General features: G+C 41.3%; 1 protein-coding gene across 9 annotated transcripts in view; it reads left to right on the forward strand.

Moving 5' to 3' along the window:
• Positions 1-5794: 5794 nt before the first annotated feature.
• CDC42SE2 (CDC42 small effector 2) overlaps positions 5795-24237 on the forward strand; it is a 79067-nt gene continuing 60624 nt past the window's right edge. Inside the window, exons 1-5 of one of the 9 annotated variants that reach the window (XM_066987830.1) lie at positions 5795-6091; positions 6326-6383; positions 6481-6604; positions 18413-18521; positions 20999-21071. The gene's annotated coding sequence lies outside the window, so the exon portion shown is untranslated. The remainder of the gene's footprint in view (positions 6092-6325; positions 6384-6480; positions 6605-18412; positions 18522-20998; positions 21072-24237) is intronic. The other 8 variants (XM_066987834.1, XM_066987831.1, XM_066987837.1 and 5 more) reach the window with 8 other exon arrangements.

The raw sequence follows: 24237 nt of genomic DNA on the forward strand, positions 1-24237 counted from the left end.
GCAGGGCAGCTGGACGTGCAAAAATGCACTTTGCCCACCCATGAATCAGTGAGGCTGATGGCGTGGTGATAAAAAGCTGTGTAACCTCACGCATACAGTTACTGGCATGAATGGCATTCGAGTTTAATTTTTGAGGCAACTTCGTATATATCCTGCCTCTGGCTTGACCTGAGGGTTTTCTAAAATTCTCCCAATTCTAACTATTAGTGGTCAGTGGGATTCTTATTTTAGGGAAAGCTCAGTGTGTTTTTCCTACCACATCTTCTAGTTCTGTTGTGAGCCCCACCTCTTTTGACCAGTACTATGGACACGAAATAAACATCAGTACTTAATGATCGTACTGTCTGAAATCCCAGTTGCAAGTTCAAAGAACATATGCTTCAGGGCACACAGTCACTGTTCATATGCCTTTTTTTTTTTTTTTATGAATATGAATGTCCTGTTCAAAACAAATGCCGTCAATCTCTGGTGGCTTGGGACTGAAAGTTATTCCAAATTAATCTAGCAGGTTGGAAAGAGATCAAAAATAACAACAATATAAGAGTTGATGCAACTTACTGCCAGTTACATAAACGAGGAAGGTATTGTAATGGAATGGCTGCTGCACAGCCAAACGCTGTTACAAGCAGGCTTTTAGTACCACCTATCCGTCAGCCAAGTAAGGATCTGTTTTTAAATATCTAGTTAAACTAGCTAAAATAAATAGCGTAATTAAAATGCAAAAATAAATAAATCCAGCAACAATGCAAAAGGTACACTGCAATTTATTAGGTGAAACTGAACATTAAATTTCTTGGTATAAGATGAAGAGGAGAGAGGAGAGGAGAGAAGAGAGGAGGGGTTGAACAGCTTCAAGAAAGAGAAAGCAATGGCCATTTATGTTGTTATGAGGAACAGATGCCATCTCATCATCATTCCTCAGTTAAATTGAACTGGCTCTGCTGCAGGGACAGGCAGGTTAACAGTACTGAGAATATGAGTCCACCTAGTCTGCAGTTCAGAACAGCTCTGGTACAGACCCATTCAAAAAGAGCACTGAGTATAAATCTAATGGAAGTGGCAATTAAAAAGAAATTGTAAGGGAATGAGAAAATTAATTTAAAGAACAAAATCAAGGGAGAAATGTGAGCTTTGAAATGCAAGGTGGATGCTGAGAAGGACTGTAAGTCGTTTGAGACCTAGTAAATCACTTACGTGAAGTTCCCATTGATTTCAGAGGACTTTTTACAGGATGAATAAAAGAAGCTTCCTAGGAATAGGAAAATACTTGAAGCTACCCAGCACTACCAATAAGTCTGTAAAACTCTCCATGCCACCAGCAAGGCACATAGGAATATTAGCAGTAATGGTGAGAAAAATTAGATGTTAAAGAGGATTTTTGGGGGGTGGGGGTTTCCTCCCATCCTCTAACCAGTCTCCAGCCAGTTTCAGAGTGGCATCTTGCAGCAAAGACTGCTTTCCACAGTGCCTGTTGGAATGGCCCTCGAGCTCTGGTAAAACCAGTAAAACCCATATTTTCATAAAGAGGAAAGCAAAGTCAATCCCTAGAGCTTCTGAAATAACAGTATTTAAAAAAAAAAAAGTGTAGTATTATTTATTATTTGTATCACAATAGCATCTGGAAAAGCCAAACAAACTGGAAATTGCTTAATACCAGGCAATGTGCAAACATAGCACAAACATAACAGAAACATGCAACCTAAGCGGACCAGACAGCCAGAGGGTGAGAGACAAAACAGAGAAGCGAGTTAAATAATTGCAACTTTCCAAGAGCATATAATGCATACAATGAGAACTAAGGGAAGTTACAGAAAGTATATTAGAAACTTAATTATTAGCCCTGGTTCTTGCAAGCATAATTAGTGTTAAAAATGGTTTTCTTTCTTTCTTTCCTTCTTTGCGGACTTGCATTTCTACCAGAAAAAAAAAAAAAAAGAATGAGGGTATCATATAGAGATTTCTCTGCAAGCTCACAATGAAGAAACTATATCACTGCAGCTATTCAGTGAAGTTCCTTTCTGCTAGAGAAAGTGCTGATAAAGAATATATCTGAGAAAATACCTTTGGATTTATAATAGATGAGATTCTTTTGTTCAAAGATCTTACTTCTATGATGCAGAAAACTCTGAGCTACATTGCCAAGTTCAGGTCTTTACATGTTGAATAAGAAGCGACTGAGTGGAGAGGACACACGCTCTTTACACTTCTCCTCTCACCTTCTTGGTGAGTGTTAAATCTGCCTCGTGCTACTTGTTGGAAGAGCACCTTAGCTTGTTTTTCAAGTCTGTGCCCTATAGATCTAATTCAGAAACAAACCTATGCTCCCTATAAAGCCATGAGGGGGTAGGCACGAGGCATGAGCCTTCATGCAGACAGAACATGCGGCGTGGCTGGTATCCAAAATCTGTGCTGATTCAGAGGGTTTGCTGGGACTCCCAGGTAAAAATTCTGCCTTTTCTGGAAAATGCAAGTTCTTCTCTTACCTTGGCTTATTCATAGAGAGGAACCATTTAGAGAAAACCCTGGCAGATGGGTATCCCCAGTAGCTTTCTTTTTCAGCAGAAGAGAAGATGAGGCTAAACTTGCTTCTCCAGCCCCGTGCCCCACCCGTCGGTCTGAGCTCCTCTTAATGCTGACCCTTAGGGCTGGACTCATCTTCGGCGTGGGTTACGAACAGACCCTTGCATCTGGCTGGGCGAGCAGAGCTGAACACGTTGCCTCTCGCTAGCCGAGCCACATTAAATGACCGTACTCCTAATTCCTTGCCTGTGGCAACAGCAAAAGAAAACACCTCTGCTGAGAATGCTGTCACGGAGGTACACAGCTGCCACGGCCCAGGAATGAAGGTATGGTCAGCTGCTGCAGCTCAGTGAATAGCTGACTGAACCACTTGCAATCGCTCGTCCACACCTTCTCTGACTTGGGTATGGCAACACCAGAAGTAGAGGAATCCCATGGTGTTTATGGGTGTTATACCCACACGCTGCTGCTTAGTCACAGCTAACATGTTTGTTTTATTGTTCATTTAAAAAAGAGAACAACTCATTGTTAGATTCGGAATTATAAAGCGTTTCTTCCCTTTTAAAAAGCAATCATTCTTTCACAAACAAGATCAAAGCCAGCAATGATGGATTTCTATTTGTTGTGTTTGGAATGCTGACTGCCAAGCACTCTGGCACACAGGGTGGGAAGAATGTCATTTATTATCAAAAGTTCGTACAAATATTGAGTTATTTCTGCCTTGCCATTTTTTCATGCTTTGGCATGAGGTCCTGAGGAAGCAGCAGAGGGAAAACAAGTTTTTGAAAGATAAAAATTCTTTCCCAACTTTGGATATGGAAGAAGTAATTAGTAATAGTAATAGTAATATTGTCAGGACTGTCACAGGGGAAAGAAATTAGGAGAACAGTCAGAAGGACACAAGAGAGGTACTTAGAAAGTGCTAAAGACAACGTGGCTGTGTTTTTGAGGAACTAACTGTAATGAAGCAAAGTACAAACTGTTGGTCAGAGCTCATTTGTCCGACTCAGTTCAATTTATTGAAGGCTTAATTGAGTATTTTTGCAAGCATGGCTGGCTCTATACACAGTTTGTTCTCATACACAACATGATTAGTTCTTTGTTAGTAACTATGGCAGCTAAATATGTACCATCACTGCCAGAAGCAGCCTGGCACATGACCGTCTTCTGACAAGTCTTTGGCACATGCTTTTACAATGTAGATGGATCTCCTGATTGTGCTGCTGAACCTGGTTTGGAGACATTGGCTTCTTGCTGGTTTATGCTACTTGGGCTACACAAGGTGCCTTTGGGCACTCAAGTGTCTGCTGAGACACGTGGCAGGGAAGACGCCTGAAACAATGAACATTGCCAGAACCAATCTAACATGGATAACTGTGGAGGCACACACTTCACACGTCCTTGTTCCTTACTAGAAATTGCCACAGGAAACAATTCAGACCATGTGTTATGACGGGGTCTGATGTAAATGCCGCAACATTCAAATACAGTGGTGTTGCTAATGTGGACAGTCCTTCATGGGAATCACTCTTGTGCAAGCACGTTTGGCCTAACATCCTGCAACGTTGCTGTGATTCACCCACTTCTGCGTGGAATGTGGCCAGTAAGAGCTGGAAGTTTGTACTTACATCATGTCTTAAGTGCACAGTATTGAAGTGACAAGTTGCGTGGCATTCCCCATTCCCCTTCATGGTTTATACACTCAGCAAAACAGGATAATGTTTCTGCAGAAAGCTTTCTGTGTAAATATGCCTACTCACAACATTTCCATTTAACTATGTAGTTTCCTGCATAAGCTGCCACTCAACAGAATTTATGTTAGCCTGTCTTCTTCAGAATTTCTTCAGTATTCCCAAGAGTTTTTCAGGAGTCGACTCCTGAGAAACAGAGCTTGAGAAAGACAATGAACTTGTGGCTAGACTGACTGGATCTGCATCCAAACTCTGTTAAGTTTCTTGTTTTACCACATACTATACGTATGACCTGAGGCAAGCTATACTGCCTCTTTATGCAGCAATTTCTCATCTTGAAAATGGGCATAATACTTCTCTACATCACAGGGTTCTTGCGAACTGAAGTCCATTAAGAGTAATGAGAAGCTTAAACAGAATGGTAACAATGATTGCAGCTGTTCTTTGCAGGCATCAGATAATGATCCATCATCTAAACACTTGCAACAGAAACACCACCGGTAGAGTACAGGGCTGGGACTGGTGGTTTTCAGTGCATGGGGCTGTGGAGGGCAGATCAGCGGCTGGATGTGGTGATCTGTTCAAACACCCTTCATGCTGCACCCTTCAGAAGGCAATCTGGACATAACCACATCTGGTACCTCGGTGGGTGCAAGTGAAGACATCTATGGAAAATGAGCAAAATCATTAAAAAAGTCTGGAAAACAAAACACAAGTTTTCAGGTGATGCAGTTTTTTTAAAGACAAGAAATCTGTGTTAAGTGTAAATGTCAGAGGGATTCATACAGGCTGAAAACAGAGACCGAAATGTTCTGAGTACTTTTAGATATGCTTGATATGCTTTGCAGCCAAATGGTCTCTCCTGTTTCTTCCTCTGTGGCACTGCCCAAGCTCAGCTAACTGGAAACTCTTTAGCCCTGCCACATTTTCAGTTTTAACCCATGCTGCTGAAGCACGCAGGCCGTGCCAGGTGAGCACAAGCAGCACATGGGCGAGATGGAGGAGGATAGCGGCCTCTCGCAGTCTGGGGACCGGGAACATGACAGAGCTGAGGTGTCAACGTGCCACGTTTCGTATTTGATTCACGCTTGCCACCTGTAGCTCAGAAAAGTGGAACTTTTTTTATTTTTTGGAAGACAATACATGGTCTGAGCGAATGCACAGTGCACGGCGTAGTGACTCAGGGCGGTGCAACACCTATTTCGGATGAGCGAACCGTTTGGTGGTTCGTCGCCACTCAGCGAGGCCAGGCGTACCCCGCCGTCGTGCCCTGGGGTGCTGTCCCGCAGGGGACACAGTTCCGCCGGGAGAGGTCCCCGCTGTGCCGAGGGGGTTGGAGCTGGGCGACCCCCGGAGCCCCTTCCAACCAGGCCTTTCTGTTTTCCCCTGAGGGGGCTGCGCGGGGCCTTAGGCTTCCTCCCGAGGCCGGGCTCCGCAGCGGGGCCGCCCCCCGGCGCCAGGGGGCGCTGCGGCGGCGGCGGCTCGGCGGGACCGGGCGGCGGCGGCGGCGGCGGCGGCGGAGGAGGAGCGGGCGGTGCGCGGGGAGGGCTGACGGGCAGCCGCCGCCGCCGCCCGGCCTCCTTTGTCCCCTCCCCTGCCGGCGAGCCCAGCCCAGCGCGGTGCGGTGCGGTGCGGTGCGGTGCGGGCCGCCGCGGGGATCCGATCCCCTCGCCGCCGCCGCCGAGGTCGCCATCTTCACCTCCGCCCCGGCCGGGCTCGCCGGCAGCCCGTGAGGGGCCCTGCGCCGCGCCGCGCCCGCCCCGCTGCATGTGACCGCGCCGGCCTCCCCCGCCGGCATCGCCCGCAGCCTCCTCCAGGAGGGCGGCGGGGACGGGGCGCGGCGGGCGGGCAGACAAAGGAGCGGAGCGGAGCGGGCAGCGGTGAGTGGCGGGGCAGGGAGCGCCGAGCCCCGCCGCCGCTGTCGGTCGGTCGGTCGGTGGGTGGGGGGAGCCGGGCAGGTGGGGCCGGGCGCGGCCGGGTCGGTGCCGCCGAGCCCCGGAGGCGCTGGCGGGGCGGCGGCGGCGGCCGTGCGGGGGGTGTCAGGTGCGGGGCCCCGCTCCGCCCGCAGGGCTGGCCCCGGGCTGAGCAGCGCCGTGCCCCGTGCTTCTCGGCAGGTCGGCGCAGCGCGGCGAGCCGGGGCTCCTCCCGCGGAGGTCGGGCATGAATTGAACCGTGAGTCCTCCCTTCCTGAACTCGGGGGGGAACGGAGCGGTGGTGTTGCTACTGCCTTTTCTTTTTTTTTTTTTCTGCTTTGCCACGAAAACTTTAGGTTTTCAGCGACGTGCAGCTGAACGGGCTTCTCTCGCACCCGGTGCAAAGACATCCTTCGTATCCTGGCTACCTCCTTCGCCTGGCTACGGCGCCTTAATGTGAAGCAGCGCGTGCAGCCTGCGGTGAGGGATTGCCCGAAGTTCTTGCTGTGTCTGTTTTGTTTGGTGATGGGCCTGACTTCATCCTCAAGGACAGGCAGCCGGCCTCGGATCTTAGCAGGCAGGGAGCCCTCGTAACAGTAACGCTGTGTGCTTCCCTGTAATTAACCGAAGAAATGGAGATCAGAATCAGAAGGCGCGTTTTTCCTCACTCACGAGGAATGCGTAGTCGATACCATTTGCATAGCTCATCTGATCAACAATAGCTCAGTCTAGGTACAGATACGTTTCTGAGAGTTGTGCTTGACATTGTTGAGACAGGTACAGTTTTGAAAGACGTAATAAAACAACTGAATTTCACTTGTAATGACTTCTTCAAGGTTAAAAGGGATCGTTGTAGATAACACTGCAGACTGGGTTTAAGCAAATTATTTCAGGCGTTAATGATCTAAGTAGCAGCTCAAATAAGCAGTGAAATCTCGCTGTCTATAAATTCCATGTAAGCACGTAAATTGTTGTACTGTTACATACTTCATTGCTCTCTTAAATTTAATTTTGCCAATTAGCTTAGGTGAGAAAGTATAATCTGGATACTGTTGTCTGAATACCTAAAATTATTTTGCTAATAGTTTATATTTCCTATATGATTTCTGCTTTGAGGAAAGGGTGTTCTCCCTTCTGCAGGAGATCAATCATTTAGCATTCAAGAAACTTCCTGGTGAAGTTTCTGCTTATTTAGACCTAAGATGTATAGATAGGAAATCAAAAGACTGTAGTATACAGTCTACAAAATATTCTAATCCATTGGAACACAAGATGAAGAACATTGAACCTGTTGGCAGGTGTAATTTGTTGTCCAGAAATGTTGCAGCTGTACCACGCATTATCTTTGATATAAAACCTGTTTTCACGAACAGTATGTAGACAATTTACTTACACTGCCATATAACCACACAAAACAAATTACTTTGAAGCTTGTTGGTAATTCTGACCTGATAAGCACGTCAGAATCTTTATGGTGGCTTGCAGTATAGCCATCTGGGGGAATGCCTGCGGACATGGTGTCAAGCCACACGGTGACAAAAGAAAAGGCAGTTAGAAATGTTTTGAACATCCTGTCATGGCTTCTACTGTCCAAAAAATAGATATGGTTGCTTTAGAAACAGGAAGGGTAGAAAAGAAATTCAGTTTGTCTTCAAAGTGACTTTTTGATTTTTTTTATTTTTTTTTACTGTGATTTTTTCCTGGGTATCGGCGCATTCATTGCGATGATCAAAACGTTAGTCCTAGGGCAGAGTCGAGAAATCGAACCGTGTCCTATGGATGGAAGCATTGCAGTAACCAAGATGTATTAGATGTTCACACTTCACGTTTTTCCTCCAACAAGAAGCATAATCGACACTGTTCTGCATTTCTGGAAGGAGTAATGGCTTGTGGTGGTGAAATGACATTAATCAGCAGTTGCTGCTATAATTCACTGTCCACAGGGGAGGAGTTAGTCCAGCACCTGGTAACTTGAGCAAACCTTTCAGAGCTTGCACAAACCCTTTAGATGTTTGTGCCAGACCTTTTGACCCTCAAAGGTGGGGTGTGAAGGGGTTTCTTCTTTCTCTCTCCAGTAAGATTTCTTGCTAGCATTACAATTATACAAATACTGTATTATACAAACACAAATGACTTTCTTCACGCTACTGACATATGAATTACCAGGAGAACATTTCATTATGTGGTTTATGATTGAGGTGGCAGTTTCCTGGATTTCAGGATTTTTTTTCAAAGTTATGGTAGTGTTGAGAAACTTGCTTTAATTATGATTCATAGACCAACCTTTAGGCATGAAGCATAATGCTGAATTAAGTTACTCAATAATGTAAAAAATTCTAAAGTACTTTCTGAAAGCACCCTTCTTGCGGGTCTTTCTGTTTGGTTTTTGTTTCGTTTTTTGTGAGCTGAGCTTGTTGTCACGTGGCAAACTGTATACAAGCCTAGCAGAATACATTGCTAAGAAAATCTCTTGCCAGTCTGTTTTGCAGGTACTGTAATGACTCCTGTTATTTCTGGTTTCTGTGCAGACATCGCTGGGTTCTGGTCAGTACCACCGAGTACTTGGGTAGAATTCAAATAGGACTAACTACACTTATTTTTGAGTCGTCCCATGACTGTTCAGTTTTCAGCCACTTCCTTGCAGCTCTCAATTACACTTGACAGCCCGAGTCTAGGCATCGAGTAGCAGTGTCTCATGAAATACATCGCTGCAGCGCGTGTTTTTAGTAGATATGGTTCTGCCGGGTAGTAGACACTGTCACGTCACATAAATGTGCACCTGAACGACCCAGTTATCTCTGGTGACCTCCCTAGCTCTGGATATCTTTTCTCACTGTGTGCTTCTCTGTATACTCAGATACGAGGAAAGGGGTGATGAATTATGTGGCCCTTCGTACAACCTTGTTGTGTCACCTCAGGCAAACACGTTTGCTACTAACTGCCCTACATGTTTAGTATTAGTCCCATGTCTTCTACTATTAATATTTGCGTGTTAGCAAACAACTGAATTTTAAAAGAACTGGATGTTGTGAAAATGCTAGTCACTGTTTTGATACCTCAAGTACAAATAAATGCTTTCTTGATTATGTTGAAGGATTGTAGGGAATTTGATGCTGTTTACTCCATATATGTAGTTAGGACATACACGCCTGTTGTCTAATCCAATTTTATCAATTCTTAAAGCAGGGCTAACATTCAGGTTTTTTGTTTTTTTTTTTTTTTAAAGTATCAGAGTGCTCTTGCTTTTTTTCCTGTTGCTTTAGATGTACTATAGAAGCTAAGCATACATGATGATGACTGCACAGCTGAATGATGTTTCTTTTTCAAGAACAAACTTACAAATAGCCTAGATTGAGATATGTTTGAAAAGCAGGGACATGGTGTTCCTTTCTGTAGCTGAACTGGGGGGAGCGAATGGGGGGGTGAATAGGGGTGAAAGGAAGAATGTTTCTGTGAAGCATGCTGGATGGGTTGGATTCCTTTTTGGTTGGAAAAAAAAAATCAGTAAATCTCAAGAGGCTTTTGAGTCACTTAAAGATTTCAGGGTGTTTTGAAGCAAGTCGGGCTTACATGATTAGCATCTCTTGTTCTGTTGCATGACTACTGATGATGTCAAGAAATACTAAATTCACACAAGCTACCTGAAACAAATGAAAGTGGGTGAGAGAATAATCAAACAGCTGCGCTGACTGCGTTGAAGTAGGGGCTGCACTTAATGGGCAGGATGAAGAGGAGATTAGCGATGAGAGCGCTGACTGTTTTCAACAAAAAGAATGCAAAAAAGTTAGGAGGGTGGTTTGGGAGAGTGCCCTGTAAGAGGGCCTGTTCTCGGTGCCTGTTGCATAGCTAGGTAGCAGCGCTTCAGGACCCCTCCAGTCTCTTTCTACCTCTGTGTGTTGTGCGCAGGTGTAATTTAATCTTGCACATCAGCTTCTTAGTCCAGTGATTTACCATTGTCCCGAAAGGAACAGAAGTTTCTCTCAATAGCTTCTCGTCTCCATTCCGATAGGAACAGAAGTTTTCTTGCCTGTAACAAAAGCACTGTTATGTGAGCGCTCTTCCACCTTCCTTGTCAGTGTTTTTATTAACAGATGGGTTCAGAGTGGAGGGTGTAAGGAGGAAGACATAAGGTGTCAGGGTTATCATCAGCAGATCTTGCAAGCTTCCTGGGAGGATGAATTATCTTAAATTAACTTCCTGCTCTGATTTATTTAACTGTCTGTCCAATCAGTTCGGTAGTATTCGTCATGAAATGCAAAAGGGAGAACAGATACCTCCTCTGTGCACATCCAGCAGCGCACCGGGGTGATGCATGGGAGAAAGCAAGCTGCTGACAACTGCACTCCCTGGAAAACTGGGAACTGCTCTTCATCTTGCTTCAAAGTTATGGTTATTCAACACGGAGCTTAAATGGATGTCCCTGGGTTGTGTTCAATGAATCGCTTGCTTGTTTGGTGTTGAAGGTACGGATCACAGTGTAGGCCACGAAGTAGTGCTGCCAAAGGTCTAACCTATTGCAGTTACCTGAGGCTGTGATTTAATACTGTGGCTACTAGAAAACTGTCAGTTTCTTTGCTGGACAGAATTTGCATCCTCTCCCCACCATATATAATTGTTACAGCCCCACCATGGGCTATGGTAAGACTCGTTTGCGCTATATAAAACATTGTCTCCATTGCCGCTTCCTGGGAGGAGAGGAGGTACTAGAGGAGAGAAAAAGCCATTCATTTTTGGCATAATAGAGGAGAAATTTTCGTATAAACAGATGAGGGTTCCCAGTGCTAGGGGAAGATCACACGTAGTGATGACAGGTCTGATCCAATAGCTTTTCACATCACAACAGAGTACTGTATTTATGGTTGTGCTTTAGGCAAGCAGAAGTAAAATATTGTAACTATCTCTAACCAGTTAAGCTAAAACAGAGAGCTATTTGTTTCATGGGTATATAAATCACAATATAATGGCAAAACAATGCATGAACCAAGTAACTGGTTACAGACCGCATCATTGTTTGTTGAGTATTTTGGTGTCTCGTGCTTTTTTACAAATTCTGGACAGTTCTTTTTTTTTGACTGTACATGCCTTGAACTTTTATCAGTTACCGCATGCAGTTCAGATGTGTTTTCTCAAGAAAGCTTTCTTTCTACAGGATAGAAAGTACATTATCACCAAAGCATTTCCAGTCAAAATTTCAATTGTCCCCATAAGAAAAATAAGTGTCTTTTTGAATGAATTTGGAAATTTCTATATTATACTTAGCACATTTTCTGTCTAAATCATAGACTTATTTTTGTATGGATTTTATATATATATATACACATATAAAATATATATATAAAATTTTTCCTCACCTTTTGTAAAGGGATATCTGTCCTCTTTCTTGTAGTCACCAACTGAATTTGGAGACTGTTTTTGCACAAGATGTAAACAGGGCATCCATAAATTGCAACCCGATTTCTCATGAAATCAGTAATACTACTAAACATTGAATTACTACTACATGCAGAAAGCTCTTTGTTACTTTTTTTGGTTGCTTTATCTTGTGGCTCATGTTCAGTAATTCTTGTGCTGACTGATAACGTGTCTTTTAATTGGCCCCACGTGATGCAGCTATTCTCATCAAACCCCAGCTGCTAAAGGAACTCCACCTACTCCTTTAAAGCTTCCTGAGAACAAATTTTCACTTGAGCTCAATTACCTGTTTCCCCTCTTAACCCTTCAAGTGAATGGTGTCTTGCCCTGGTATTCCATGTTGAAGTCCTTTTTGGAGTAAGTTGTGTTTTGTAAGGTTTGTTCTTCCTTGAGATAATCAAAACAAAGTAAAATTAATGTAAAAAAAGATAGTTTGAAGTTAAGAGCAGTCTTGTTTACCTGAACTGTATAAACAGTTTTTGAGATCTGATAGAAACACTTTTCTGTAGTCCAAAGCATGCGTAGTAGTTCAGAAACAGGAGCTTAGCAGATTTTTATTTGGTGGTGACATATCCAAGTCTGTCTACTTAGAAAAAAGCAGACAAACTGTTCTAAGTAACCTCTGTTTTTTATGGGATGGGGCTGGTGGAGTGGTCTTCAAATAGTTGGTTTAGTTTTGGTATTTAATGTGCATATTGCTTGTTAGTTGTTTTTTCTTCTTATTGTCCTCAAGCACAGGGTGCATTTGAAGAATAACTTTTTTTTTTTCCATTTTGTAATGTCCAGATACTGCCAATTTGTGAAAAAGTGTTATTGGCACTACTCTTGGTAGGTGGGAGGAAATCATTTATGGAGCTAATGAAAGACTACCTAAATCATTAACTCTGGTACATTCTCTCTCTTCTTTTTCTTTCTCTCTTTTTTTTTTTCCCTCTGTTGTTGTCCTATCAGAAAATCATCTTACACAAATATTTAAGCGATCTGCTTTCACTCTGTTTTCACGGGGAGCATGCCACTGGTATTGGTGTGGCTGGTACAGCCAGGACTTGCTGCATAATCAAGTCTTTTTATTTCAGTGTTGAAATAGTGACTTTGAAGGATAAATCTAGGTGTGTTCAGCTCTGTTATTTGACTCCGCTGTAACCTGTTTACTGCTAAGCTGTCTTGTAATGGGTAAGTGAAGCTTTGTGATGCTCTTGAAAAATGCTAGTGGGACTTAAGGCTGTATTGAGGCAAATTCAAAGGGGCTGTATGTCAGTATAGGCACTCTATTGTGAAACACATAATCGGCTCTAACACGCTGTTTTTTCCCTCGTGGACCATCCCCCTGGTTGCACCACTGCCAAGCTTGTTACGCGGGCTCTAAAGAAAAGCCTGTAAATCCTTGCTCTGGAGCCTCTTCTTCACCCGTGCATGGTTATTAAGCGTTTCTTCCACTTACTCCAGCCCTTTCCAGGGCAGTCAATAGGAGTGGTGAGTGACTCCTTTCAGTTTTGAGTGTTTCAAGTGAAGCACTGGCTATCATGAACTTGGTGGTGAAAATCTCATTGAGATCCTAAACCCACTACAACTGTGCCTGAAGAAAGTCCACTACAGCTTTACAAGAACACATTTGCAAGGGTGGTATTTGTCATTACCTAGGAGTCAGAGTTACAGTCTTGTCCCTTGAATCTCTTAGTTAGAATCATAATTGCTTTAGTTGTATTCCAACTTGTTTCACAAACCAAAGTATGAGGCACTGTCGTAGTACATGCAGGAGAATCTAGGTACTGAAAGTTGCGGTGGATTTGTTTGTTTAACCTACTTTTTGGTTGGGGCACAACGAACCAGCAGTTGTTGTCTTTCCTTCCAGTCCTGTGCATTCTATGTTTTCACGATACATGTATGTATCGATAGTAAGGTGATGCTTATTTCTTAAGGTGATTTTTTTTTTTTTAACTAATGCCGAAAGTTAGAAGTAGACTGGGTAAAGCGATCCCATTTCTGGGAAACTCAAAACATGTTATAGTCAAAACAAATGTGCACTTTGGTGAAATACTATATAAATTAAGAATTCCTTTAAAGAAAACACAACTCTATGAAAATACAACTAATTGCTCTGAAAGCAACACTTGTGCAGATGACTATTCAAATGCTAACACAGATAATGGGTGATTCCAGATTATGCTTTTTATGCAGTGGGTCTGCTATTTCTTCTTTTTTTTTTTTCTAATCCTTAAACTCAGTTTCCTTTCTTTCAGGGACTGAAAGCATAATGTGAAGGCTTTGTTGGTTTAATATCTACTGGTTGAGGTCATATTAAGATATCTTTGTTAGTGTTCTGCTCTAAAAAGAGCTTTATCAAACTGTGGCTTATTGTTTTTCTAAATGTAACTTAATTTGTATTTGCATCTATTCAAAGCTGATGAGAGCATTTCAAACAGTGTACTACTCAAAAATCCGAGACAGAAAATTTTACAAATCACCATGGTAATGTGTGTGTGTAGCGGGGGGTATGGGGAGCGTAAAGGCAGAGCCTGTGTTTAATATTGCATATGCTCAGTGCTGCAAGCATTGCTTGTTCTTTGATGTATATATGTTCTTTGCTTAATTAAAAATTAGACCGTAAGTAACATTGGCTGCATCATTTTATCAGATTTTTTTTTTGTGATTCTGAAACTAATCCACTGAAACAATCAGATAATGTGGCTAATTATTGAGTTTTCTTTCTGTTCAGAAAAATGACATAAGAATCAGGTAAATTTGGCAAAGAAACTTCAAAATTTCTGTTCCATCCTCTCCAAGAACTTATGGAGAGGCTTAAAAGTCAGTGTTTTACAGCTTCTAGCTGTAATTCTACAGCTACATTCAAAGCACGCTTAGTACAGGTAGCTCATGTCTTGGTGATTTCTGTTAAGTCATTGACAGTGTCTTAGGTTCTCCTTTTTAGCTAGGCCTGTCTGGATGCTTTTGTACCTGCAGTTGTTGCCTTAGACACAGCAGTAATTCTGAAGTGCAGTCAATGCTAGTTTTAATTACAAAAGGGAATATTCTTGAGAGGATCTGCATCTGCTCTGGAGCGCTGAAAACTGGTTTGGTTAAAAACAATGAGGATCATTGTAGACTATTTTCTTAATAATTTATTCAGTCAATGCTGACTACAGATTAACATACAAATTAATGGGAATTTATAGGGAGACTGACTCTTGAGGTTTTGTTTTTGTTTTTTTGTGATTTTTTTTTTTGAGGATGGGACAAGTTACACCTGACATTTCTTGGCTATTTACTACTGTAGTCCGAGTAAGCTGAAAAGCTGAGAGACTGGGTTGGAGGATGATTTTCTTTCTCTGTTGCTGTGTTGACTTTATTAGTTAAAAATATATATATATATATTTAAAAATATTGAGAATCAAGGAAGCACTGATGCTGTTCAGACTGCAGCCCAAGTTCTATCGACCTGTGTGTTCGATGGCCTGTGAGAACAGGCTTTTTTGCTCTCCCCTTGCACAGAGGAACCGTCGTGCAAAAGCACCAACATGGAGTGCAGAGCTGAAATGCTCTCTCTGCATTGGAGTTCAAACGAGACGGGTAAGGCTCATGAGAGCTGCCCGTGCCCAGGATAATTAGTCTGACATAACACGAATGCAGTCAGGCTGTCCGGACGTTTCTCAGTCAGCTGTAGAGCCGATTCGTCGTGTGTATTCAGGTCACTCACTGCATTTTGCTTTTACAATGATATTTGTTTGTTGTATGCAGTCTGTCACAGTTATAGTGGTTTCACTGAGGTGTTTTTTCTTTGACATGCCAGGCTTCCTGTTAAGAGGGGGTAAGTGTGGGAAGTGAAGGCTTTGAAAGTCTTTGCCTTTATGAAAACAAGTTGCAGATTTTGAAGGCTGCGTTTTGTAAAGGCCGAAACCATTTGTGTGGGTAGTGGAGCTATTTGGATAGCTAGTGACTTGTTAGGCCCTTTCTTTGCTTGCTGGGGGAGATGTTCAGTTTCCAGCAGCTGGATATCTCTCTTTCCAGGTCTTTAAAAGACAAAACTTCGGGATGGACTGGACTAGAAACACCAGTCTGTTGGGTTTTGTTTGTGTTCTGTTGGTTACCTCAGCCCTTCTACTCCTGTTACGTACAGGATTAGTATTAGCACTGTGGTTGATTGTCGTCTGTGTGATTTAAAATGGGCAGTCAAGGTATTATACGTAGTACATTTTGAAGCAAAAATTTGACTAAATTACACTCTCTGTCTCATGAATCAGTTAAGCTATTCACGTCAGGCTCTCAGATTCTAGGTTGGCAGGTATGAAAACAGACTGGTACGCTTCTCAGAAGCAGGCAGTAAATGCACCTTCCTCCCACCAAAACCCTGACAGCGTCAGCCTCTTCCAGCCATTTCCTTACAAAAAAGGAAAGCCCTTACTTTTAGTGAAAGAGATCTCTGTGAGATTTAGGTTTGTGTGGTTGTGAAAATAATTTGAGAAAGAAGTATTAGCCCACAGTTTACTTTTTCTTTCTCTTTATGAAAGGCTTAGCCACTCAGACATTGGAATACAAGCAAGTTTTCCATACTAAAAGTGCAGGATGTCTAATTGGAGTGGAATACAAGATTTCAAGCCTTACATAGCTGCGTTTCTGTATTTCTACGTATCTTTCAGTCGTTTCCATAGTGTGTTCATGCAGTGTAGTCCATTAAGCATCCAAGTAAACACACCTGTGTCGCTGATGAGCCAAAGAATTTCATTAGACCAGAGATGAAATAGGAAAACTTGACGCTGGCACAGATAAAAGTGACCTAAAGGTCAGCCTTCTAAGCGCCTGACTCCAAGTAGTTTCCAAGAGGATTATTTGCTTTTTTGCCTTTTTCCCTTCTCCTCCCTGGGGGAGATTTCTGGAGGCAAAGCATAAACAGTATAAAATATTGAAATGTCTTAATGTTGGTGTCTTCGAAGTATCTCTTGAAAAGGTTTAAACGGGGAAAGAGGTATTCAGAGAAGAGTTTAAGTAGGCTACTGTTCCAAGTCCTCTCCTAGGCGGCCAGTGAATAGAGATACCTTCCTCCTTTAGAATTATTTACATATTAACTCTGGCTCTAAATTGTCCTCTAAAAGATTTTAGTTTTGAAAGACACATCTCTGGTAGCAATAGGAGAAACTAAAACTTGCTTTCTGGATTCTTTGTGCTTCCACTTGTATTTGATCTTACTTCTCATAAGTCTTACAGCCTTTTATTTCTAGCTTTTCACAGTTCTGAACTCATTGGCACTTAATAATTCTATTCACATTCCTTAACGGTTCCATTAAATGAATTGATGAACAGAAGCTTCATAATGAAATAAAATATGATCTACTGGCTCTCTATCACTTCCTGCGTGCATGTGACTGAAGATATGACAACACTTCTAAATAAGTGTTTGCCATTGACTGGAATGGGAGGATGATTAAAAACCTATGTATATATACTATGTATGTATATAGAGACATGGAAGTATCTCAGATGCAAGATTAATCCTTTATATTTTTCTCAATAGTTTTTAATAGCTTGTAAAAAAAAATATATATATATATATATAAAAGTCTGTTAACATAATGAAGATAAAAAAAAGACAAAGTTTAGATTATCATTTTCTTATCAATATACTGATCAAAGTGCTGAAACTGATTATGTTTCTTTAAATGGAAGTGGCTGAATGTTTGCAGGGCATTTAACTATTCATCTATTGCAAACCCACAGCTTCATTAGTTTAGAAAATATTTTTCCCTAAGATACAAACGCATTTTTAAAACTTGCACTTCGTATACATATAGTGTCTTCATGCAAGTTCTTCATCAAATTTGAACCAATTCTCTGTAATTTGAAAACAACTTGAAAATGTTACATGGCTCCACTGATTGTTTTCTCTCTGAATTTGATACACTTACTAATAACAGTTTGCGTAAATCTGTTAATGCTTATGATCCTCTTGTAGCTACCACATCAAAATAGATGTCCAACATCTGGGTTCTCTAAAATCTTGTGAATCTTGCAATATTAGTGATTTCTGGCAACTGGCTAAGCCAGCAGTTTAGCTGTAACTTAGAAATAGAGGAAACGTACTGAATTGTTAGCTCCCGAAACAAGGCTTTCAGCAAGCAGAAAGCTTCAAGTTCTTATGTAAATGCTAGCACTTAGACAACTGTTATTTATAACCAGCATTCTTAATGAGTGAGAGGCGTAGGTAAGTCTGCAACAAGCTGTCCAAACTTTTCGAAGACAGTGGTTACAGCTTGATTAGTAGTGTGCCTTGGCAGTGCCTGCAAACACCATTCTTTCCACTCTGCTGGCGGGTAATCTGTGCCAGTTAATTTAGTAGCATTTCAAGCCAGAAGTCTTCCACTTATAGAAGTGGTTTTGTGAATTAAATTGTCCATTAGGATGTAGGTTTAGTCTACAGGCTTCATTCATCCGGGACTCTAAATAGCTGTGACACAACTTTAAAGTAGTGGTCCAGAATTTTATTTGTAACTGACTTTAAAAGTTGTTCTGTGAGGAGCTTCCATTGTTCGTTGATGCTGCTCTTACAGTGTGGTCATGGGCTTTGAATGTTACAGTTTAGGAAAGTGAAATTCATCTATTTTTCTACTTAGTCTATTCTTTTTTAAAGAGGAGTCAAGAAAGACGAAGCTTAGAATTTGCAAATATAGATATTCTTACATTTGATATTGTTAGTTATAAACATAGGTTATATAGAAACTCAGTCTACATGTTTTTAGGATGTTACGTGTGCTGTTAATGGCCAATTAATGTGTGCTCTGTACTAACAATCTCATAGCATTGTGTTGCTGAAGCACTGTTATCTCAGTTTTCTCTCGGTAAAACTTACATGATATGAAAACTTACGATATGAATCTTATGTTTCAGGTTCAGTTGCATTCTCTTTGAGGGAGGAGGTCTATGTTCAGCTGAGGTTGAATTAGTTGGTTCTCCTGCCTTTATCTCAGCTATTGGCCACATATACTTCAAGTACAAGGTAGCTAACTTTCAATGACAATTAGTTACAAGATTTTAAGAATGCTTGTCAGCCTTATTGGCTTTCAGGATTTTATTTGGTTCTTTGTTAAAATTGTTGGGCAACCAGTGCAATGTCATGTGTTACAGGCTGATTGTTTAGCTGTTCGTTTTTTGTTGTTGTTGTTTTTTGTGTGGTTTTTTTTTTTGTCTGAGCAGCAAACTATCCTGATACAGTTATTTTCCAAGGGCATGGAAAAAAAACCCCCGAACTCTACATACAGATACTCTGAATATAGTTTGTATGGAGGGAAGTTTTCATTTGGTCATTTATTTTTTTTCAGGGTTCATGCAAACCGTTCAGTGAAAGCATGTATATTATTACCAAGTGTTTAAGTTTTTAATGTTTCAAAGTCAAGGAAACTGCTAAAGTATCATGATACTGAAGTGTCTTCCCTGGGTGTCTGCTGCTGTGTGGACAACCGCATGCTTTGCTCTGACCTGATGTCCAAACTTCAGGGCCTGTTGTTCTCTAGCTCCTCAATACATCTACTCTACACTCTTTATACGCTTGGTCAAATTTACTGTTGCATCAATTAAAGTTTATTTTTGTCTCCTATTTGTTCTTATGAAGTAGCTAAACATGCACAAGGTGTAAGCCAAAGTTGTTCTTTGACTCCTTAGCTGAAGAAAGGAGACAAATCTCGTTCTTTCCACACAGTTCTCTGTGGCTGTGTAACAGTCAAGCATTGCTTTCACTAAGGCAGTTATAGCTAATTCCTAATACTGTCATTCTTAGTAATCCACTGCTGTGATTTTTTTTTTTTGACCACCCAAATTTCTGTCCTGACAAGAAAGGTGATCAAAGCTTTCTGTCTGTGACATGTAACACTGTCCAGACAAGTTTCCCCTCTTCCCTACCTTCCTCCCCTGCATTCTTCTCTTGACTTGCTGTTTTTCTTCGTTTATATAATCTGTTTTACCTGTGCTCATCTGCCTCAGCTCTTTGTTTCTAATCTGTAGATTTTCCCTGTCTCTTTCTGAGAACTATGCAGTAAATAAACAAATGTAATTTTACTTTTTAAATCTGACATGTCAGCCTGAGAAGAAACAGAAGCCTCAGTTCCTCAGTTTGTGAGCAGTAAAGGATTAAATATGACAAACAAGCCGCCACTGAAAATCAGCAAGCAAATGTCTTGTCATTTAGTGTGGAAGATGTAGCACCAGGAAGCTCAGGTGTAGAAGATACTTAAAATAAAAATTAAAAAAAAAAAATCCACAATCCCCATTTAATATAGGAAATGCATAAAGTTTTGTTTACTGTGACTTCTGCCATATTTCTTGTGAACATTTGAAGTGAGTGGTTTGGAGTTTTCTTCTGCTTTTGTTATTGCTTCTGTCAGTTTTGAAGCCCAGTTTTGATACACAACTGCAAACAGGATGGTTTATGAATCCACATGAACGATCTCTGAATGCAGTGGTTTTTTTTCTTTTTGTTGTTGCTGTTTTGGTTTTGGATTTTAGTTTGTTGCTGTTTCTAACACAGGTTTAGCACCAGGAAATAATCCATTGGCCCTAGTAGTTCAATAGCAGATTCTAGAGCAGTGGCTCTTGGTGGTCAGAGACAGCTCTTTTTGTGTTTCCTCTCTGTTACTGATTGCAGCTCTTGTAATCCATCTTTTTGCCGAGAACTTCTGAACTTGTTAGTAGATGTCATGCATGGACATCTAAACATATTTAATAACGAACACATTTGCTGAACCTCACAGACGTCATGAGGTGTAACTGCAAAGTTGTGTGTTTTTGTTAGATACTTAGTACAAACCACTTATTTCCTGAACTACCTGCTACTGACAGTGATCTGAAGCCTGATCAGTGAGAGGGTTTATGCAGCTAATCTTGCACACACAGTTTGTTGGAATATGCATCTGGTTTATGGCCTTTCCACCAGCCCCTGATAATATTAAAGTTTTACCTTAGCAAAGAAAGCAGCCCAAATTAAGCAGATGCTGCCTTTGAACCCATGCTTCTTGGTTACTTCCTAAGCTACTACTGCATATATATGTAAAAACGTACCACATGTATGCATGTGTGTGTACATACACACACAATATATAATATAACCATATATATGTGTGTTTTAAAAATAAAGTGTGTAGTTCCTCAACTCTTAAGGAAATATGTTAGTATAAGAATAAAGAGCGCCAAGAGTGCAAAAGTCAGCAAATGCTTCTTCCAAAACTGCAGTAAATAAGGTAGATTCTAGTCCTTGAATTTGTTCATTGATGGCAGTAGCTTTCAGCCTTCCGTGAGTTATGATACCTGTGTCTCTTTGCAAAGGAAAAAAGGTGAAGAAATTCCTGACTCTGGGCTGACTGTTGGTAGCTGTTTTCTTTTCTTCATTCTAACATGAAATCATGTTACTCTTTGTTATAAATAATATGTATTGGCAGCTCTAATAGATACTTACACTGTGTTTTTTTTTTTCCTGCTCTCTAGAATTGGGGATATCTTCAGTGAATGACTTGCTGCTTACAGAAAGGACTAGAATTACTGAAATTGTGAAATACAGGTAGGCAATACTGCCAGTTTACATTTCACTTTAAATGTTGAGCTAAACACAGATGATAAACCTATGAATATTCATTGTGATAACAAAACCGTCAAAGCATGATAGAGTTTTTAACCTAAGTAGATTGGATCTGGTTTCATGGCACTTCTCATGAATTCTGAAAAGCATTTCAAGTGCCTCCCTGGTGATAAACCCCTGATGAGAAGTCCAGCAGAGTTATGATATGCAAATTTCCTTTGTACTCATAATAAAAACGTTGATTAATATTAATATCTAATTCAGACCAGCTTTGACAGGAGGTCCAGGTGCTTTGTGACCCTCAATTAATTTTACGTATTATTTTTGACAGCATTAAATTGTCTTGTTGCCCCAGTAGACTCTGGTATTTCTGGTATGTGCAGCCACATATGTTTTATCTAGATTTTTTTTCCATAATCCTCTTACCAAAGAATATACGGTATTCATTTTCTGCTTATTTTACGTTAATTTCATGTTCCTCTTCCTTTGTTCAAACTAAGGTTCTTAAATATGTTTGCAATACCTAACTCTTCTCTAAGATGATATGATTCCACAAGTGCTGGTGGAACAGTTAAATCCTGAAATTACTGATAATTTCTTTTTAATTCTGCACAACTTTTAATTTTGGAAGCTTGTAAATTATACTTCAGTGTTCTCCTTTCCCGATTCATATTCTCTTGTCTAAAAATCCTATGAGTTTTGGAGAAAGATTCTGTTGGGTAACACTAAGTTAGGAAATATGCACAAAAGCTGTTACATATGCTGCTTCATCCAAAAGAGATATCACTTGTGGAACATGTTACAGAGCTCTGTTCTGGAAGCAAAGCATGCAAAATACTACTTAATTTCTCAGGTACTAAGTAATAGATATCTTCCCATTTTAACTTGCTCTTTGTGCTTCTGAGCACTATTCATAAAGTGTGTAATTCAAGTAGCAAACCTGATTATTTACTCTAAAAATAGTCAAAGTATGCTGAATTTCATTTAAATAACTTGTTAATGGCTAAAGGGCTTTTTTTTCTTTCCTTTTTCCTCTCTCCCTTCTCCCAAGTTCGTTTGACAACTCTGGAGTATTTTGAGTAAGAGTGACAATACCCGACATGTTTGGGCTTATCCTTCACGTTGAGCACTTCCTTTCTATAAGCGTACTTGCTTTTTTCAGCAGTGACTTCACTATTACTTGTAAAAGCTTTCTGCCAGAGAGCTTGGGGAAGAAAGAGTCTGCGCATGAATTTATCCCGGAGAAGTCCGTGATGAGGTAGTTTTATTACCAGCGTACGAGACTGGAAGTGTAGGTGCCGTCCTACAGTGGGGGCAGGATCTGCACCCTACCCCAGCTGTCCCTGATGTTTCTTGATATTTTGCCTCAGAAGCATTGCCGGAAGCTCATGTACCCACCCCATGAAAGAAGCTTCACTGGGGAATTGGGACGGTGTGTGGGGATGGGACATCTCAGTCCTTGGGATTCTGTCAGAAGTGGGGTGGGAGAGGGAGAGAGGGGAAGAAATGGTGGTCAGATGTGGTAATGAAACATGAAAATGTTGGAGATGGATGGAAGGGGGAGAAGGCAGGCAGCTGGGTGGCAGGCACAGGGATAATAAAGGCAGGTGAAAGATCTTGGTGATGTCTTCCTCTTCAAACAGACCAAGAAAAAGGGGTGGAATATTTTAAGGAGAGTAGGGGCTGTACTGCAAGCAGCAGGAGGGCTTATGTGTGGATGGGAGCTGTTGAAGGGAGACTCCAGTGGGGAAGGGAGAGGATTTTGACTGGAGCACTGGAGTCAGTGGTGATGCCCCCAGAGAGTAGGGGGAGGCAGGGAGCAAAGAGCACTGCAGAGTGCAAAAATGTTTGTGTTGTGCTCTGGTGCCAGAAACAAGTGAATTGCAGTGGGTGTTCCCAACCTGTTGGCTGCCCTTTCTGTACATGCTCCAGGAGTGTCTGCAGGAAGCTTCAGTCACGGGTCAGGAAGTACAGCCTTCCTGGCCTGCCTCACCAACAGCTATTGAAAGTGGTGAGTGCAAAATCTCCTTAAACATCTTGTAGTATGTCCCATTCCAGCCTAAAAAAAAAAATAAAAAAATACTGAGGTTCTAATGTATTTCTTCAATTATTTTGTGGTTCAGACTGGCAGTTCGCAAGACAGTGGTGCAGGACAGTGCTGCATCAAAGCCATTCCCAGCTACTTCTCTGCTGAGAACCCTTTAACTCCCCCTTCGCCCCTGCAGTTGTGTGTCTGGACTTGCGTCTTCGCATAGCCAGTCTTTCATGTCACAGGATTGTGACCATATAGTGGGTGGATGGATTTCCAGTCATAAGGAAGAGAAAGCATTAAGGCCTGTGGCTCGTCATCACAGTTAGTGTTTTTCTTGTCTAGCCTTATGACATTCTGAAACAAATACTTTCAAACTGCCTGGAGTAAATTCTGAACAGTCTGGAGAGAAAAAAAAAAAAGTATTTTCCTTTTCCATTCTGGTGTTGCTACTTATCACTTATTTCACTAAAGGTCTGGAGTACTGGGCTGGGGGGAAGGTAGGAAAAATGTTTCTGTCCTATCTGGAGGTAATGTAAAAACAGTAGTGAATTTTAGAAACAACTTTTTTTTTTTTCTTTAAGAAAAACCTTATTTGATTCACTTCTAGCACAAAAAGCTTCTGAGCTTCTGCAACATTTATGCAGCACACTCTGGCTGCCCAGAGTACTAACCTAGAACCTTTGCAGGCTGTTTGTGGTAGCGTGCGTCTGGATACCACCACAGAAAACCCTGCATATCTTCAAAGTCTGAAATGAGTCTTTTCTATTACCTTGGTTTTGTCGTATACGGCTTTCAGTTTTGGTTTGTAGGCTGTCTTTTCTGTGTAAAGTTTTCATGAGTTTTCATTTCCTGAAAGTAAGTGTGGAATTGCTTAGAGTTCATCCACCGTATTTTTGTCACTTCTGCATGACTCTTAATTTAACAATTGATTCATGAAGTTGGAGCAATGGCAACACAGAAGTTTTAGTTCACTCAAGTAATTAAAATTGACATGTGCTGTTCACTTTAAGGGTAGAGAAAAAAAAAAGCACGTAAGATGTTGATGAAGGACTATTTTTTTTTCAGTTTAGCTTAAGTAACTTCTGTCCTCCTCCTCAGTTGTTTTAAAACTTGGGT

This window comes from Anser cygnoides, chromosome Z (genome assembly GCF_040182565.1).
Source record: "Anser cygnoides isolate HZ-2024a breed goose chromosome Z, Taihu_goose_T2T_genome, whole genome shotgun sequence".
NCBI lineage: Eukaryota > Metazoa > Chordata > Aves > Anseriformes > Anatidae > Anser > Anser cygnoides.